This window comes from Octopus bimaculoides, chromosome 8 (genome assembly GCF_046866305.1).
Source record: "Octopus bimaculoides isolate indiv1 chromosome 8, ASM4686630v1, whole genome shotgun sequence".
NCBI classification, from domain to species: Eukaryota; Metazoa; Mollusca; class Cephalopoda; order Octopoda; family Octopodidae; genus Octopus; species Octopus bimaculoides.
The window spans coordinates 28772411-28781283 of NC_142935.1; the positions used below are offsets into that span (position 1 = coordinate 28772411).

Sequence of the window (8873 nt, forward strand, 5' to 3'; positions counted from 1 at the left end):
TGCATACATTTACATACAACTATTTCACTTTCAATTATTTTCTCCTGTTAGCATTTTCCAATCAGTACATATCAATCAAATCATTAAGATCTACAAAAGGATGAAAACTGAAATTTTCTTGCTTGAACTTTGTTTTCAACATACAATGAAAGGAAAGAAAAAGTAAAGGAGAAAATTCTGCTAAGCAGTCTGTTAGCTCCAAAATATTGACTAACTATAAATGCTTTTTTTTTTTTTTTTGAGAGAGAGAGAGACTGACATGTTTGAACTTCTAATATGGAAGTTTCTAAGCCATAGAAACCAAGGGACACATTCCCAGGCTGCACAATCACTCATGCAAAGATACATTAATTTTGTATGATAAATGTAAATCTATGTTAAGAGACGTATTTGCGTGTCTGTTTGTCTGTGCATGTTTAACACTTAAATATATATATATATATATAAGTTTAATTTTATTTTTTTAATATTTCCCCCCCCCCCCCCCCTCCTTCAAAAGTTTTGTAAGTTACAATTGGTGGGTTGAAAATATTCGCTTATTTTTATTATCATCATTATTAACTATAATTTCCAATTGAACTTGAAATTTCGTTATGAAGAAAAAAAAAATAAGGCGAAAGAAATGAAATATTACAGTATGATTATAAGCTAAATGATTTGTCTCACAAAATTTATTACTGCCAACTTCCAAACTGACTTTATTTTTGATTTTATTATTTCCTATTTTTTAAATTCATCTCCGATCATAGTAGTGAAAGTTGTCAAATCATATTCCTTCCAAGCCAGAGCACATTGATGTGCCTAAAATAAATAAATGACTAACTACTATTGCTGTATACACTCTTCCATTCTACACCGCCGAAAAGGAGAGCAGCCGAAGTGCTGTTAATGTCTAGATGGAAATGAAATCTGTGATCAGTTTTTAACTCTCCATTTATACCTTTTCACATATTACTTTGTTTTCTTTCCTTGTCAGACAACCCCCTTCTTCCTTCCCACACCCCCCTACAACCACCTGTTGAAAATGGAAGCAGCAGAACACTCCCCACCCCGTTTTCTGCCATCTTCAGATTTATATTAATAATAAAGACAGAGAGTCTATTGTCAAACTAACAATTTGTTAACAATTTAACAAAAAAATATATATATCTAGAATCGTTGACCAAAATGTTAAAATTATTATTGTTGTTATTATTATTTTTTTTTTTTATTCTTTGTCTTCTCTTGTTTTCCATTGTAAAAGATCAGTTTGTTTCATAATTCTTCCCTGAGTAATTAAACAAATTACCAATTCCAGTTTGTTGAGGTACTTCCAAGATTTTTAAATATTCTACTTCAAGAAAGTGCTATGGATGCTAGTAGCCTACTTTCAAGAGGTACTCTAAAAATTATTATATTTCAGTCAGTTATTTGTTTGTGTGTACTCATTTTCAGTCACCAATTCCATATCAATTTCTAAATATACATACATACATGAATAAAAATGCCATTCAGGGTAACTTGTATCACCATAAAACACAAGCTGCTCTCACCAGAATAAATTTCTTCCACACCACCAGTGAACTATCTTAATAAGATGGATTCAGGACTCTACATTCAGATTAGCCAAGATGAATCTATCTATCTTCTGAAACACCATAGATCAAAATCTTCTCCTCTATGTGACAAAAGTTTTCTCTTAGTAATTTGTTGTAGATGCTTTGTGTTGTTATATATTCCGATATATATATATATATATATATATATATAGTATTTTTAGCCTTCAGTTAGAAAAGCTTTTTTTTTTAATGTTATCAATATATTTTCTTGTGTTACTGAAAGCAACACTTGCCTCAAAAACCTCTGTGATTCTTTTTTAAAATTTGGATAAAACCCTAAATTAGTTTGAGTGAAAAAATTAGATTTGGATAAAAAAGCATTCTTATTCACTTATGGCAGCTGTTAACAATGCAATTTTCATTTTACCAAAATGGAAATTAAAAAAAAGAGTCCATATTAATTATACATAAAAGCTAATAGTATATTTTCTTGTATCTGGTGAGCTAAATTTTTCTTCCGAAACTTCCTTTCTCGTGTTATATTTTCTTTGATTTCTCTCTGTATATTTTCTAAGTTGATTGAAAAAAAAAAAAAGAATAATAATAAAAAGAAAAGGCCAATGGTAGCTGAACAGAAATCTGCATCTGGCCTTATTGGAAAATCCCGATTGAAGGAATTAGTTTTTTTTTTTGACTTGTGTCACTGACAGAACACTATTGTTGTTAATCATGGTAAATGTGAGAAGAGTACAAAATATTATTCTTTGAAGACTTTGAAACGATAAAATACTGTTACCAGGTCAAACCATTGCAGTGTCCTGGATATAACATCAGTGTTATGTCTCTGAGTACATCTCCACAACCAAAGATATGTCGACTGGAAGCTTAAGCCAAATTGACCATGGTAAGATGTATCTAGTCAAATATCTATTTTAATTGCCTTTTTCTATATTTTTCACCTTATTGGTGGTTGAGACTTTTGGTTATAATAATAAAAGAAAATCTTTCACCCAAATATTGAAACCTCGTCTTTTCTCTCAATCTTTTTCATTGTTTGTTTTTCCTCCTGAAATATTTGTTTTCACATGGAGAACCCAACTAGATTCTTCAATCTTTATACTTTATACCAGATTAGCAATATCAAAGGAGCATCAAAGGCAGCGGGCTGGCAGAAATGTTAGCATGCCAGGTGAAACACTTAGTGCTTTGAGTTCAAATCCTGCCAGGGCCAATAAATTAAGTACCGGTTGCATACTGGGGTTGATCTAATTGACTGGCCTGCTCCCCAAAAATTTCGGGCCTTGTGTCTAAAGCAGAAAATATTTTCAAGGCGGTGAGCTGGTAGAAACCTTAGCATGCCGGGCAAAATGCTTTACGTTCTGAGTTCAAATTCCACCGAGCTCGACTTTGCCTTTCATCCTTTCAGGGTTGATAAATTAAGTACCAGTGAAACATTGGAGTCGATGTAATCGACAATCCCCCTCCCTACAGAATCCAGGCCTTGTTCCCAAAGTAGAAAGGATTATTTTTTTTTTTAACTGGCCTGATTTTTTTTCCCACTTCATCTGTAGTAGCATTTAACATCCAGCTTCCCATACTTCTATGGGTCAGATGGAATTCATTGTGGCAGGTTTTCTATGGCCAGATGCTCTTCCCATTGCCAACTCTCACCTGTTTCCAAGCAAGGTAATATTTCTCCATAACCAGACATGTTTTTCACTGAAAATGAGAAATGAACAACTTCATTTGTATGATGACGATGCTTGTTTACAACCATGACAATGATAATACAATGGGCTTCTTTCAGTTTCTTATTTCTTTATTGCCCACAAAGGGCTAAACATAGAGGGGACAAACAAGGACAGACAAAGGGATTAAGTCGATTACATCGATCCCAGTGCGTAACTGGTACTTAATTTATCGACCCCAAAAGGATGAAAGGCAAAGTTGACCTCGGCAGAATTTGAACTCAGAACGTAGCGGCAGACAAAATACCGCTAAGCATTTCGCTCAGCGTGCTAACCACTCTGCCAGCTCACCGCCTTATTTTTTTTTTTTTTTTTTTTCAAACACCCTTGTAAGGGCTCGATTTCAGTTTCTACTTACCAGATCTGCTTACAAGCCTTTGGTCTGCCTAGGGCTATAGTAGACATTACTTGCCCAAGGTGTTGTGCAGAAGGACTGAACCCAAGATCACATGGCTGAGAAACCAGCTTCTTAACCACCCAGCCACACTTGTGCCTATTTATATGTAAAACAATAATCATCGTCTTCTATCTTCTATTGGTTTCAGTTATTAGACTGCAGCCATGCTGGGGCTCCACCTTCTAGAACTTCAGTCAACGAATTGACTTATTTAAGCCCTTTGCTCATTGTGGAGCATCAATGATATTTCTCCACTGTTCTAATTTCAGGGCTGATTTTTAATTGCAGTTAATTGCAACATTGTCAGCAAACGTTTTTCATTCGACGTTCAATTGGCAAATACAACATTCTATTATTATTTGAGGTTTTGTGTTGACGCTCTGTACTGACAGCTGAGAATGATTCATACATTCTTTCATGTTTGGGAATTGGCTATTGTGTACGTTGTCAAATAATCGCTATCAAGTGATTCTTGTTTCTGACTGCCGAGAATGATTCACACATTCTGTCTTCAAGTCATTAAATCGTAACTTCACCTGCAACGCGGTTTTATCTTGAATTCCACTCCAATATATTAACTGAATCAGACTTTCATCAGTGGAGTGGCGAAATAGCTTCTATTTTAGTCTGTAGCAAAATATCTTTTATCTTAAACTAACGCATGCCACATGAAAACCACAAAATCGTTAGAAAATATTTCAACAAAACAGAAAGTGAACATATATGGAAAATGCAAGTGTGGAAATAGGTTGACCTAGCAAAATAAGAACTGGACGGACAAATCTTATGAATCATAAAAAACCAGCATCCAGAGTTTCCTAATACACAAGCAACCGGGCAGCCATCTTCATTGGGTTTTCTTTCACCAAGAAATAGTTTGGTCAGTTACTCAGTCTTAAATGTTTATGGTTGGATTGAGCGGGTATGTTTTGATTTAAAACCAATTTCATTTATTGAAGACCCACTGACTCGTGGAAGTATGACGAATGTGACCTTAAAGAAATACATGGAGAAACTTACTCAAGAAGTGGGAAAGAAAATATCTGATAAACTTCCAAGTAAATTTTCGTTGGTATTTGACGGTTCGACTAAAGGTTCGACGCATTTCATTGGACTTTTTTTGCATCTTCTTCGTGCAATTATCAAAATGACTATTGTACTATTTTGCTGGCATTTTCGCCAATGGTACATGAAACATCTTTCACTGCTTCCGATTATCTCGAATTTATAGAGAATGTGTTAAGTGTTTATAACAAAAAATTAGAAATTTAGCTCTTACCGGAGATAATACTGAAGTGAACAAATCTATGACGAATTTATGTAGAATAACATTGATTGGATGTGCCTCTCATAAATGCAATCTAGCTGTTTCTAATTATCTCGACAAGCAAGAAGTTCTGCTTGATAAAATTAATACGTTGGTGGGCAAGCTAAAATCATTAAAATTTGCGGGTAAACTTGGAGAAAAAACGCCTTTGCAACATATGCAAAGAAATAAGACCTGTTGGTCCAATACATATGGCATGATTGAGAGGTACATCCAACTCAAGCCATTTTTAGACTTTTTTCAATGCGATCCAAAGCTGGTTGATTATCTGTTGTGTCTCCATGCGATCATAATGATCTGCAAACTCTAAAAGACAATTTAGGAAAGTTACGCTCAGTAACAGTCGCCTTGCAAAGAAGAGAAATAGATTTGGGAGATGCTCGAATTCTTTTGGACGAAATTCTCGCATTTCTATCTTTACGAGGTGTTTAAAAAATATTTGCTTCCATCAGCAGCCATTGTGCACAGCCCAAATTTTGAAAGTGGAGTTTTTACAACACGCAGAAGCAGAGTTATCTGTGGATGAAGTGGCTGCTCTACATCACCTGAAAATGGTGACAGACACGTCACAACAGTCTGATTTACCTGTAGAAGATGATGATTTTGCTTCAATTTGTTTGAAAAAACACAAAAATGATCGAATTTCACCTTAGCAATATCTGAATTGTAGATTTTTTCTAACATCGTGGAACGTTTCTTCAGCTCAGCAGACTACACTTTTAATGATTTTTGGCAATACTTAACACCAATGAATTTAGAAATGCAATTATTTCTAAAAGTCATTCGCGCTTTCTGGGATGAAGAACTAGTTTCAAAAATCTGCAATCGTTCATTACATTTTGCTATATTAGAACATTTTAATTGTGCTACCCATTTGGGAAACTCTTTCAATTAAAGACTTTCGACGTATTTGTTTTTCAACTTCTGTACAATGTAGAGTATACATGTTGTTTGTTCTCTATTCTAAACCAATAATATTGAACTTTGAATGTTTTCTGATAATCAAGTATTTTGAAACTATAAGACGTGCCTTTTATTTTCTTATCATTTTGGTTCTTATCTAAATCGAAGCTAAAACACTCCAAAATATATGGTGTTTTTACGTTCGGCAAAATATTTGACAATTAATTGCAATGATTGATTGGCTTGTGTTCCAATTAAAATTAATGGATTACTAGGAAAATAATTGATTGGAAAGGTTCCAATCAATTATTTACAACCCCCTGTCTCAGCACAACCGCCGGCCAATAACTGAAATAAGTATAAAAACTAAAACGAAAATTAACCAAGCTAAATAGGGAGCCATTGCGTTGTCACTAGACCTACGAGGAATATTCCAAATGTCTGTAAAAAAAAAAAAAGAAAGACACAATTCCCTGCATCTAAAAAGAGGAGGGGTGAGAATAACGGTCGAAATGCATTTGATTATAAATATATTTCAAGACATGGACAAGGGAAGTAATACGGCTGAAATAAGTTTACAAGAGTTTTTTCCCTTTGACCACAATTTTTTTTACATCATATAGCGTGTGTGTGTGTGTGTGTGTGAAAGAGAGAGAGAGAGAGAGAGAGAGAGAGAAAAGAATGCGTGTTAGAAATGGATAGGTTTGGGTGTGTGCTAGAAGCGGAGATGATTTCGGTAAATGAAGAATTTGTCTTCAACGGTACTTAATTCGTCTTTATTGTTCTGCTCCATGCCCCTACCCACTTATGTCTTCGCTAATTTTGGTTTTATAAAAAGATCTTTCAAGCGTTGGGCCTCACGGAGGCAATGACGAAAGATCGAGACCTTTGGCATTATACCGGGCTTGAGAAGAAGACGCATCAAGCCGAGTAAAATCGTAGTCGTGGCAGATAATGGTGTCCCGCAAATGGCACCAGTGCCGGTGGCATGTAAAAGCACCATTACACTCTCGGAGTGGTTGGCATTAGGAAGGCCATCCAGCCGTAGATAACCATGCCAAAGCAGACTGCAGTCTGGTGCAGCCTTCCAGCTTGCCTGGTCAAACCGTCCAGCCCATGCCAGAATGGATAACGGGCGTTAAATGATGATGATGATGATGATGATGAAATTAAATAGTAATAAGCTTATTAAATACAATGCTCAGGTAGACTACAACCCATCAAAAAGGGTAAAAAGGGGCAGAAAGCAGTAATATTATTATTGTTATTATTATTATTATTATTATTATTATTGCCTTTGCACAGCTTCTAACGCTGGAGATGTACTACAGTGTCAGCTCTTCACTACCAGTGAACTAAGGTAACACCTCTTATTTTTGGAGCACCTTCCGGAGTATTCAAATGGTTCCAAGCAGTGCTGTTTTCTGCAAGTTCTCCACCCATATTGCAGCCCCTATTTGTTCCACGTACTTCTCAAGAGTTCTTCTCAATGTTCCCAGAGCTCCGACAATTATTGTTACTACTGCTATCTTTTCCATTGACCACAACTGCTTAACTTCCCAAGCTAACCAGTCATATCTCTCGCCTTTTCTTTCTTCCTTATCGCATACCTTGTTGTCAGCTGGGCATGCTATGTCTATGATCCAGCATAGTTTGTTTTCTTTCTCAGTTAAGACTATGTCTGGCGTTCTATTCTCTATCTCATGATCAAACTGAATCATGAAATCCCATAGGATCTTTGCATTTCTATTTTCGACGATGCTTTCAGGTTTATGTTCGTACCACTTTTTTGATCTATCAAGTCCATACTTGTTGCAAAGTGTCAATTGGACAATCTTTGCTATATTGTCGTCGCGTCTCTTATATTCCTTCTGGGCTAGTGGTGTACATTGGCTGGTAATATGCCATACGGTTTCACCATTTTGTCCACAGATTCTGCACTTATCACTTTCTGCTCTGTTGTCTATTCTGCATTTTATTATTATTATTATTATTATCATTATTATTATTATTATTATTATTATTATTATTTTATAAGCATGAGATAGTGTGCTGGCAGAATCGTTAGCACACCAGACAAAGTTAGAGCATACTGTCTTTGTGTATTAAGTTCAAACCCTACAAACGCCAACCTTGTCCTTCGTCCTTTGGAGAAGTTTATCATCATTATCATTGTCTTTTAACGTCAGCATTCCATGCTAGCATGGGTTGGACAGTTTGACTGAGGGCTGGCAAGCCAGGAGGTTGTACCAGGCTCCAATCTGATCTGGCAATGTTGTGGTGGTGATGGTGGCAGTGGTAGTGGTGGTGGTGGTAGTGGTGGTGGTGGTGAAGAGGAGTTGTATGATGATGATGATGTTGATAATGAGCCTCCTTCAACTCGTTTTAAGCTGCTATGTCGTCGTGATCAAACACAGATACCCTGTAAGGTGGTGTCCCAGTTTCGACTCAGCAGCTCACCCAGAATGGGACAGATGGAAGAAGAGGAAGAGTAGCCATTATTCATTTTTCAAAAATGGAATACTCCACTCAAGAACATATTACACTGCCCAGCACAGGAATTGAACCAATGACCTTATGATCATGAGCTTAATATCCTAACCAAGAGGCTATGCACCTTGTACTAAGAATCTCTGAAACTTTTTAGACTATTTCATCTGAAAGAGCTTTCTTAAGACATTGTTTAAGGTAGAATTGTTAGCACATCAGACATATTGCTTAGCAACATGTCTTTCAGTTCTTTACATCCTGAGTTCAAATTCTTCAAAGGTCAACTTTGCTTTTCATTCTTTTGGGTTTGATAAATAAATATCTGTCAACTACTGGGGCTGATACAATCACCTTGAGCCTCTCTCGTCAAAACTGCTGCCCTTGTGCCAAAATTACAGAGAGTTATTAAGACTTACATTACAATCGACCTCAAGTTTGGCTCCATCATCATCATCATCATCATCATCATT

At 35.9% G+C, this 8873-nt stretch overlaps 1 pseudogene; it reads left to right on the top strand.

Annotated features, from left to right (window-relative positions):
• Positions 1 to 4293: 4293 nt before the first annotated feature.
• Positions 4294 to 6034, top strand: LOC149134339 (uncharacterized; annotated as a pseudogene).
• Positions 6035 to 8873: the final 2839 nt, after the last annotated feature.